The sequence below is a fragment of the Parasteatoda tepidariorum genome, chromosome 6 (genome assembly GCF_982258835.1).
Source record: "Parasteatoda tepidariorum strain Cologne lab strain chromosome 6, Ptep-v5.0, whole genome shotgun sequence".
NCBI lineage: Eukaryota > Metazoa > Arthropoda > Arachnida > Araneae > Theridiidae > Parasteatoda > Parasteatoda tepidariorum.
Window position 1 is genome coordinate 103,959,651 of NC_141760.1, and position 12,647 is coordinate 103,972,297.

Below are 12,647 nucleotides of genomic sequence, written 5' to 3' on the forward strand. Positions count from 1 at the left end.
TAATAGTACTGAATTAAGCATTCAAAAAAAAAAATGTCCTCAAAATAAATATTAGATGCAAAATCAAAGTTTTAATTAAAAATTTTTTTTTTAACTGCATTCAGCACAATGTAACTTTAAACAAGAAAAAAATTACTAGATTTAAATAAACTTATATTTCATACAAATTTTATTTACATTGTTTGTTGCCATAATTTTATTTTTGTTATACTAAATTACCACGCAGTGTGCATTAATGAATAAGCTTGAATTTATATTCTACAATCGAAAATGCTGCAATCACTGAGATTTAACGACACTCTAGTAAGAATTACAGGAAGTTTTCGAATCTAATATTTTAAAAAATATATATATTTTACTTTATTGTGCTGAATATGTACTTAAAAATTTTGCTTATTTTAATGCAGTCTGTTCATGAAATTTTGACATTTTAGTATCTTAATGTTATGAGCACATAAAATTGATTACGCTCATAACACATTGTATAAAATACAGAATTATATCAATTTGAGAACAAATTAGAGCATAAAGAAAAGTTAATTCAGTTCAGCTTAAGTTCGTTACAAAACTTATGATTCATGCTATTTTACTCGTTAGTCTTTCTATTTAATGCAACATTAAATGTCTAAGGAACATTTCGAATTAACTTAAAAAAATCACTTGAAATTTAAACTAGAAGTACGATTTTTTTAAATTTTAGAACGTTTGAATTTTTATGTTCAACACCGTGTGATGGATTTTCGCCGAGAGTAGTTTTAATACGCGTAGTTGATTTTATTTGTATAAAAAAGTAAATGGTTTACCTCTATCTGGAATGCTAATACTGTATATCGAAAATCATGGATGCACATTTGCCAGGTCTGCTTCGATTTCATCGAAAAATAGGCGAGGAGAAATAGTTTGGTTACTTTGTAGTACTATGCGCGTTCTTCGGGAAGTACCTATTACCGAAGAAAATCGTCCTGCAGTAGTATCATTTCCTTTTGGACACAAACTGAATCTCTAAGTTAAGAATTCGCTTTTAACTTAAGTCCAGAAACTAAACATACAAATGAATTGATAGGAAAGGAACAAATTAAAAATATTTGGCTTTAATTTCTCTGTAAATTAAAATATTATACTTTTTATTATCATATTTATGACTCATATTTCTAGAGCATTATTCAAAGCCAGTAAGTAGGTCATATTAGGAACCTGACAGTACAGAAATATTTAGGACATTTAAAATTATCTTTTGGAGGCTTTATAATCTTCCTTCGTCACTGCTTATTTAAAAAATTTACATTACGGTTCTCCGATTTTCCCTTGAAGTGATTACATGTATATGTATTGTTGTATAGAGCCACTTTTACTTAGGAATTAATAAAAAACTGAGCATGCTTGTGAAATTAGAAATTTTAAAACCTTCATTTATTTATTAGTAGTAACCCCACCCCGATTGTTTCAGTATTTTTAGAATTCCACGAGCATTCGCATGGGTTGTAACCGAATTGTCACCTTTTGCTACATAGGGTCAAAGTTTATTTTTTTGACTTTAGGTTAGAGATTTTCTTTAAGTATTGAGGATATAGGCTTAACATTGTAGAGTAGCTATAAAGAATTTTGGATAAATAGGTTCTGTTCAAATTTAACGGATTTCTGTATTAGAAATTAAGAGACCTTACTTCTGAAGAGATTGGCCCCGTTAAGCAAGCATGTGAATAAAAAAAACACTACATTACAAAAATATAAGATCAAAAATATGACTTTAATAGAAATTTATTTTGACTGAAAAGGAATAAAAATTAAACGGGACAAAGGTTACGAATTTCAAAATTAAATTCCTTATTAACTCGTAAAAATGATAATAAATCAATGATTTTATTTCCTTTAAGTTAAAATAAATGATAAAATTTAAAAATTTAAAACGAAAAGCAGCAATTTATGCTTCATTGTGCAGTATATTTAGGTACTATTTAATTAATATATCTACAGACAAAGAATACTTGATTTGTGATAACTGAAGTATGTAATGAGCGTTTATTTTAAAACTGATGAATTTACAATAATTAAGAAACTTATGCTAACGAATTTATATCTTGATAAATTTTATAGCTTATTTTAAATAAACGGAGAAATTTTGAAATTATTGTAATCTAAATTCTTTTAAAACTGTTACTACTTTATAATATTGTAATTATCTTTTAACAGAATAGAACTATTTTCATGGTCTTAAATATTTTAGACTAGAAAATTACTAAAATTAGCTTTAAAAAATTCCTTTGCAAGCTAAGGTTTAAGTTGGTCAAGATTTAAGTTTGGTTTTAAGTTATAAATTAAATATTTTCAATGAATGCAAAGTTACAGTATTTAAAATTCCCAGACGTATTGAAAATTCCCCAAATTCAATATTAAAAGTTGTTCCTTATTTTACCTAATAAACAGATCCCCAGATTTAAAATTTGGTTTAACTAACTCAGATGCTCGTTTGCTATATTGAATTAAAAGTTTTAATTTTTAAATCTTATATTACGTGCAGATTTTAAATATGTAATTGTTCCCAAAAAGGCAAAATAAAGCACTAATTTGTTAACAACTACATTAGAACTATCTAAAACCACGAAAAATAAATTTAAATAACCAAATTCTAAAGTAAAATCTGAAAGGCGTGAATTATTGGGAATTTTTTGAACAATCATTAAAATTATCTTTTAGAAACTAAATTAGACTATATGGGAAAAATAGTTAAAAATTAGTTACCCTAAACTATTACACGCTAACATTTATAAGACATAATTAAAATATTTGTAATTAGGAAAACTTTAATTATGAAAATAAAATATTCAAAAATCATTCTTTCAAAAAAACTAATGTACATTTGAAACACTAAATTTATAAGTACAAGAAAGAAATTTTGTTACACACGGACTTTTTATAAACACGAAAATTAAAAATTCATAAATTTGATGTAGAAATATATTTACATTGCAAAATATCGAATTTAGTGTTTATTGCTGCACAAATTGTATTTGCAATAAATATTTCAAAGAATTTATGGAGAAAAGTTTATTTTCTGGAATTGAACGCAAGATGAAATTTCCGGGCTATTTCATCCCATGTTTTATTCCATTTATAAAAAATTACTCCGATAAAAAATTTTCATAATCTGGAAGCTCCCAAAACTATTTTCATACCTGAAGCCATATTACACTAGATTTTATCGAATTTCATATTAAAAGTATTGCGTTATTTTAAACTACATTAAAATAAGTATTTCTTTTGCATTGCTTGATTTGCATCTAAGAAAGTACGTACTGTTACACATTTGCACTACTCGCATAGACTGTATACATCCTTGTATACTTTATACGAAAAACTAATTAAAACATTTCATAGCATATTATTTGCAAGGTAATAAATTTGTCTCGTTTCATATTCTGGGGTCTACAATAATACAAATTTCTAGGAATCAGTATAAATGTTTAAAAGCCCAGCATGCTCTAGAACATAAAATAGCCTTAAAGATTTTTGCTTTTGTTTCACTTTTTGGGCCTGCTATAGCAGTAGCGACCAAATGCCCGATATTTGAGATAGTTGCAGACCCCTCATGTTACTGACAACACTCCTAAATACTTTTCGGTGTTAAGATTATTAGTATTAATGCTAGTGTTTAGTAAAAGTCAATGTTATTAGCATCAAAGTATTTAGCAGTGTATCATCAGTGTTGCTGATACCAGTTTAAAATACCTGTATCAAAGCCATCTACTTACTGTAATAATTGGCTTTCCAAAATACTTATTCAATTTATTACTCACCGTTTTGGTAGTTTCTTATCTTTAATAAAATTAAATAATGAGATATTTTATTGATGTGTCCCAAGCAATGCGAAAGAAATGAAATATTCCAACGTAAATAAAAATAATTTAAATTTCATGAATACCATATTGGAAGAAATACTGAGTCTTAAACCGTTTCTTCCTAATTTTAAGAATTATTAACTAGTTTCTCAAATTACAATTCCCGATAAAATATTTATTTCGCTTTTTAAAATTAAATCCTCTTAAATTGTTTTTAATTTACAATAATAGACATGCAAATTACAATTACACTACTTTTAAAAGTGATAAATCAAAAAAAAAAAAAAAAAAAAAAGACAATCTGTAAAAACTAAGTTGTGCGTATTTAGGAGAGAAAATATTAAATGTTTCACTTAAAAACACTTTTTCCCACATACTCATCTTAAAAATGAGCCTGAATTTTTCCTTCATAAACTTAAAAATGAAGCGCTTATTTGACTTTTTCTTAAATTGATTTTATTAAATTAAAATTATTGAATTTTGCATCAAAAAATATTAACAATGACACTTTTAAAACAATTTTGTAAATATATTTCATAATATTTTGTTTTGAAAGTATACTCAACCGAAAAGGAATAAATTTTTTCTCAGAACTCTGAAAATTTTTTGTCCCGAAATTAAGAAAAAAGTTACGCGGTGTTCGCTGTCATATGCAATGTTTAATTATGGGCTGAATCTAATGAAAGTTATATTTGTTGTTTTATTTATATTTGCGTGCATGCTTCCTTAGAAACCAAGCAATAAGTAAAATACACCTTAAAAGGAACATTAAGAGCAAAAATTATTAAAATGCACCATTTAGTAAATAAATTTCAAAGATAAAAATTTTTTGAAATGGAATTTGGATGTACAGCTTTAAAAATTTCATTGTAAAGAGTAACATGACGCCCAGTTCGAATAATGTCATTTATTCTGTTTTAAATTAAAATACTATTCAAGTTAATGTATACTAATTTAGCTGCATTCAGGAATATTTAACTTTTTTAGGAGCGATGAATATTTAATGAATTAGATTGTTTGCTTCAAAAAAGTGAAAAATATGCAATCCAGTTTACCACTTAAGAGAACCGTATATCACTAAAATATAAAGTATTTTTACGCTGTGTAGAAGGAAAGGAACAGATTCTAGAGCTTTCATACACTTCAATTAACACAAACAGTATTTTTATCACTTTTTTTTTAAAAAAAAATAAATACTACAATGTCTATATACGTTATATTTTTTCCAATATAATTCATACGCAGGAGATCTTCACAGATTCTTTGAAAGAGTAATTTTTTAGCAAATTTTTTGTATAATAATGCTTAAACAGATAAAATACTTTAATAATTAGCGTGTGAAAGCAGTCGCAAAGTGATCTGTGGATATGAATATAACATGTTCATTAGTAAAAGTTTTTTTCTTCTAAAAGACTTGAAAATTTGCACCGACTCTTATAGTATTAAAAACTAATCAAGTATTTCTTAAAAACTTCCTTAAATATTTGGTTTAATAGAAATTTCAATAGGAAACCAAAATCATTTGCTAACACACAATTATATTTTTTGAGGCTAGACAATATTGATATATACTTAAGCAAACAAGTTTTTAAATAATAATGCTTGAAAAAATTTTGCGTATAGACTAATAAAAGTATGTCAATGCTCGGTTGTTTTTTATTAAAATCTATTAGGTTTCATTGTAAATTATTTCTGGCATATAACAAAGTATTAAATTCTATTATGATATTCAGACTTATACAAAGCAAGGTGACTATTACGTAACAAACCATATGACATCCGACACTATCATTGTAAAATTAAAGATTTGGTATATTTACCATATTATTGATTATCCCTAGAACGTAGAATTTACAGATAATTTACTGCATTGCTTTGAATAGTAACTGTCAGTTCTCATATATCTATCGCAGTTTTGAAACATCCAGTAAATGTGTCATTTATCCGTTCAAATTGAAGAAAATGTAATTTTTTTTTTAAAATAAAATTGTGAGGGATTTAGAATTTTAAAATATATGAAGATTTGTTGAATACATTAAAAGTTCGCAAGTATTACATTCTGTCAATGCTGCTTCGAATTTAAAACTAGCGATAAACAAAATACGAGTAAAGTGTAATACCAGATTTAAAATCTCAACCTCTAAATTTCTAATCGTATAAAAATTTCAATAGAACCAAGGGATCAAAATATAAGTTTTCTAATTGCTCATAAGTATGCTAATAATTTTCTCTCGCAACAATCTGCTCTCAAATTATATTTTAAAATAAATTTAAGTAAAATACTTTAAAAAAACTTAGTTGTAACAAAACTGCATTTAAGTAAACTTTAAAAAGTGTGGCTAACTTCAAAGCTAGAAAATTTAAGAATTTTGACCTAAATTTTAACACAAAACAGCAAGTAAAATTTTGAATATAGCATAAAAAGTTACGTTGTTGCATAAATCATACATATCTAACAATGATTATCTAACATTTTTAACAAAACATTTAGCTTTGAGAGAATATTGAATAACCTATTGATAGATAGAAATGGGAGTGTCTTGGAACAAAGATCCTGGAAGGATAAAATTCTCTTACTGATAGGAAGTGCTCTCAATCCAGTCCTTAATGCGTGGCTATTCCCGGTCAATAAATCCAGTCTTAAATACGAGACTCCCAGTAAATAATAAGCACTTAATTTTTTTTATTTATAAAAGTTTTAGTTTACCACTGTCTGGAATTGTAGTTCTGTATATTTTTTATCGCTAAGCATTCCGCACATTTGCGCATGCGTCAGGACTGCTTCGATTTCATAAATGCATGAGTGTAGTGAAAAAAAAGTGTCCGTCTTTGACGTGTGCCGCGCTTATTTCAGGATGTATACAACCAAATTACTCACTCTATTACAATCGTCCTGGTGTAGTATATTCCCTTCGGAAACGAACAGTACCACTATTTTAAGAATTTGCTTTTACTTCATTCTAGAAACATAGCAATACATACAAATAAATCAATCAGTAGGGATCAAATGAAAAACATTTGGTTTTAGTTTCTTTAATTAAAATACTATACTTTTTATTATCCACAGCTTATTCTTTCCCCGTCACATTTCTAGAGCATTATTCAAACGCGTATATTTGCCAGTATCCTATCAGGAACCCGATTGGTTTAGTAAAAAATAGGATACAGTTAAAATTGTGTAAATATTTAAAGTCATAGAGAGCCACTAAAAATTTTATTGCTAAAACTGAGCTTTCTTATCAACGGGAAATTAAAAATCTGGAAACCTTCATTTAATTTTTATTATATTTGAACTAACCCTGATTGTTTCAGCATTTTCAGAATTCCGCTAGCAGATGTGTTATTACCGAATTGTCACCTTTTGCTACATAGGGAAAAAATGTGTTTCTTAAACTTAAATTGGTGACTTCCCTTAAGTATTTTGGATATAGGCTTAAGATTGTAGAGTATATATAAAATTGGGATAAAAATGCACTGTAGAAATTGAACGGATTTCAGTATTTAGTAACAAATTAGAGAACTCATTTCTGCTGAAGTTGTCCTCGTTATGTAAGTGTGCTATTTTTAAAGAAACATAACATTACAAAAAATGTATATTAAAAATAGTAATTTAACACAAATTGATTTTGACTGAAAAGAGATTTATAAGCATAAAAATTAAATGGGACAAAGGTTAGGAATTGCAACTTCATTGTGTTAAATAATTTAAGATTTCCTTCAAATTTAAAATATGAGATACAAAGAGGAAATTTTAAACAAAAAATATCTGTTTATACTGCCATTGTGCTGTATATTCAAGTATCATTTAATTAATCCATACATCTGCAGACAAAAAATACTTTATTTGTGATAACTGAAGTTTGTAAGGAGAGTTCATTTTGAAACTTGTCACTAATTTACAATGTTAGACAAAATTCCAATCTTAACGAATTTATATCTTTAAAGCATATTTTAAAAATGGGAGAAATGTTTAAATTAATATAATCTAAATTCTTTCACCACGAACTCAAACTACTTTATGATATAATTATCTTTTTAATCAAATTAAAATCGAACTATTGATAGATTTAAATATTTTAGGTTAGAAAATAACTAAAATTAGGTTAAAAAATCTATTGTACACTAAGGTTTAAGTTGGTCAACGTTTACATTCGGTTAAATTATAAATAATAATATTTTCAATGAGCGCGAAGTTTCAGATCTCATATTGAAAATTCCTGAAATACAATATTAAAAATTGTTCCTTTACTTCATAAACAGATTCCTGAATTTAATATTTGGTTCAACTTGTTTAGATACATTTATTGTATTTAAAATTTTAAATCTCTTGTACTGTGTTGACAAATTAAAACTAGCAAAGAATTTAATAATGTAATTTTGCTCCGTTGAGAACTCGCTTGTTATAAGCTAGCTTAAAACTAGAAAACAGTGGAAAATAAATTGAAATAACTAAATTCTTAAGTAAAATCAGTAAGAAGTGAATTCTTTAATTTGTTAAAAATCATTAAAATTAAGTTCTGAACAAGACTGTATGTGGGAAGAAATAAATTTAGTTACTATTAACAATAACATACTAAAATTAATAAATTTAATTATATAATCAAAGTAAGAATTAAATTTATTGAGAAAAGTTTATTTTTTGGAATTAAACTCAAGATGAAATTCCCGGGCTATTTCATCCCATGTTTAATTCCATTTATAAAAAATTACTCCGATAAAATTTTTTCATAATCTGGAAGCTCCCATCACTATTTTCATAGCTGAAGCCATATTACACTAGATTTTATCAAATTTTATATTAGAAGTATTGCGTTATTTCAAACTACATTAGAATAAGTATTTCTTTTGCATTGCTTGATTTGCATCTAAAAAAGTACGTACTGTTACACATTTGCACTACTTGCATAGATCCTTGTATACTTTATACAAAAACTGAAACATTTCATAGCATATTCTTTGCAAGGTAATAAATTTGTCTCGTTTCATATTCTGGGATCTACAAAAAAACAAATTTCTAGGAATCAGTATAAATTTTTAAGAGCCCAGTATGCTCTAGAACAGTGATTCTCAACCACTGTGCCGCGGCACTTTTGTGTGCCGCCAAATTTTTAAAATGTGTCGCCAAATATTAGAAATGATACAATAAAAATTAAAATGCATAATATTATATATATATACTTTTACAATTTTTCCGGGCTTTAACAGCGTGAAAATCTTTGTCATCGATTGTCTTGTCTCTGACAATCTCAAAATAAGTTAAAATAAGAAGGAAGCATTTAAATTTAAATTGTCTATGGCAATTTCAAAAAATGTTGAAATAAGTAGAAAATTTAATGACCATTAAAATTATTAATTAACAAAAGAAAGAAAACTAAATATGATTTTCAAACGGAAATAAAAGCTAATCATTAAAGTAAGCTATGCAATTAATAGTTATAAAAGTGAATTAGCAAAGGATAACTAACAAAAAAACATGCTAACAATTAATTAGCAAAAAAACTAGTTAACAAGAAATCACACAAAAATAGCAATGTAGAAAAACTAACAGTTAATAACTATAGAAAACAAGTTAACAATTAATAACTAGCAAAAAAATAAATAACTGTTACCAACTAATACAAAATTAGTCGAAAGAAATAATTATCTCTTAATAAACGTGCTTTTGTTGTACATATTATTTTATTTCACATTCAAAACTATTATCACTAACTATTTAACACAGTGTATTATAGGTAAGTAAACAACTTTTAAACTAATTTTTTTTTACTGTGTGCCGGCAAATTTCGAAATCGTTAAAATTGTGCCGCCACAAAAGAAAGGTTGAGAATCACTGCTCTAGAACATAAACTAGCCTTAAAGACTTTTGCTTTTGTTTCACTTTTTGGGCCTGCTATAGCAGTAGCGACCAGATGCCCGATATTTGAGATAGTTGTAGACCCCTCATGTTACTGACGACACTCCTAAATACTTTTCGGTGTTAAGATTATTAGTATTAATGCTAGTGTTTAGTAAGAGTCAATGTTATTAGCATCAAAGTATTTAGCAGTGTATCATCAGTGTTGCTGATACCAGTTTAAAATACCTGTATCAAAGCCATCTATTTACTGTAACAATTGGTTTTCCAAAATACTTATTCAATTTATTACTCACCGTTTTGGTGGTTTCTTATCTTTAATAAAATTAAATACTGAGATATTTTATTGATGTTTCACAAGCAATGCGAAAGAAATGAAATATTCCAACGTAAATAAAAGTAATTTAGATTTCATGAATACCAGGAAGAAATACTGAGTCTTAAACAGTTTCTTCCTAATTTTAAGAATTATTAACTAGTTTCTCAAATTACAATTCCCGATAAAATAATATTTATTTCGCTTTTTAAAATTAAATCCTCTTAAATTGTTTTTAATTTACAATAATAGACATGAAAAATACAATTGCACTACTTTTAAAAGTGATAAATCAAAAAAAAAAAAAAAAAGAAAATTTGTAAGAACTAAGTTGTGCGTATTTAGGAGAGAAAATATTAAATATTTCACATAAAAACATTTTTTCCCACATACTCTTAAAAATGAGTCAGAATTTTTCCTTCGCAAAATTTAAAATTAAAACGCATAGACTTTTCTTTAAAAGTGATTACATTAAATTAGAATTATTGAATTCCGTATCACTGAAAATGAATTAATTTCCTCTCAGACCTCTAAAATTTTTTTGTTCCCGAAATTAAGAAAACATCTGTTTTCTTAATTTTCTCCGCGTCATCTGACGCGGTGTTTAGTATATGCAATGTTTAATTATGGGCTGAATCTAAAGTTATATAGGTTGTTTTATTTATATTTGTGCGCAATCATACTTAGAAGCCAAGCAATAAGTAAAATTACACTTTAAACGAAACATGAAAACAGAAAATTATTAAAATGCATCATTAATAAATAAATTTTAAAGATAAGAATTCATTGAGATGGAATTTGGATATAGAGCTTTGAAAATTTCATTGTTAAGAGTAACATGACGCCCAATTTGAATAATGCACTTTATTCTGTTTTAAATTACAATACTATTCAAGTGAGTGTAAAGTATTTTCATTTAACTGGATTCACGAATATTAACTTTTTTAGCAACGAAGAATATTTAATGAATATGATCATAGAGTGTCTGCTTCGAAAAAGAGTGACAAATATACAACCCAGTTTACCGCTTAGTTGAACTGTATGCCCCGAGACTATGAAGTTAAAGGTATTTTTACACTGTGTAGAAGGAATAGAATCTAGAGCTCTCTTAAACTTCAGTTAACACAAACGGTATTTTGTCTTTTTTTTTAAAAAAAAAAAAAAATACTACAATGTCAATATACGTTTTATTTTCGTTCATTATAATTCATACGCAGGAGATTTTAACAGATTCTTTGCAAAATAAATTTTTTAGCAAATTTTTTTGTATAATAATGTTTAAACAGATAAAATACTTTAATAATTAGCGTGTGAAAGCAGTCGCAAAGTGATCTGTAGATCAACCAAAATCATTTGCTAACACACAATTATATTTTTTGAGGCTAGACTATATTGATATATACTTAAGCAAACAAGTTTTTAAATAATAATGCTTGAAAAAAGTTTGCGTATAGACTAATAAAAGTATGTCAATGCTCGGTTGTTTTTTATTAAAATCTATTAGGTTTCATTGTAAATTATTTCTGGCATATAACAAAGTATTAAAATCTATTATGATATTCAGACTTATACAAAGCAAGGTGACTATTCCGTAACAAACCATATGACATCCGACACTATCATTGTAAAATTAAAGATTTGGTATATTTACCATATTATTGATTATCCCTAGAACGTAGAATTTACAGATAATTTACTGCATTGCTTTGAATAGTAACTGTCAGTTCTCATATATCTATCGCAGTTTTGAAACATCCAGTAAATGTGTCATTTATCCGTTCAATTTGAAGAAGTTGTAATTTTTTTTTAAAAAATAAAATTGTGAGGGATTTAGAATTTTAAAATATATGAAGATTTGTTGAATACATTAAAAGTTCGCAAGTATTACATTCTGTCAATGCTGCTTCGAATTTACCACTAGCGATAAACAAAATACGAGTAAAGTGTAATACCAGATTTAAAATCTCAACCTCTAAATTTCTAATCGTATAAAAATTTCAATAGAAACCAAGGGATCAAAATATAAGTTTTCTAATTGCTCATAAGTATGCTAATAATTTTCTCCCGCAACAATCTGTTCTCAAATTATATTTTAAAATAAATTTAAGTTAAATACTTTGAGAAAACTAAGTTGTAACAAAACTGCATTTAAATAAACTTTAAAAAGAGCGGCTAACTTCAAAGCTAGAAAATTTAAGAATTTTGACCTAAATTTTAACACAAAACAACAAGTAAAATTTTGAATATAGTATGATAAAAAGTTACGTTGTTGCATAAATCATACATACCTAACTGATTATCTAACATTTTTAACAAAACATTTAACTTTGAGAGATATTGAATAACTTATTGATAGATAAAAAGGGGAGTGTCTTGGAATAAAGATCCTAGAAGGATAAAATACTCTTACTGATAGGAACTGCTCTCAATCCAATCCTTAATGCGTGGCCAATAAATCCAGTCCTTAATGCGTGGCCAATAAATCCAGTTCTTAATGCGTGGCCAATAAATCCAGTCCTTAATGCGTGGCCAATAAATCCAGTCCTTAATGCGTGGCCAATAAATCCAGTCCTTAATGCGTGGCCAATAAATCCAGTCCTTAATGCGTGGCCAATAAATCCAGTCCTTAATGCGTGGCCAA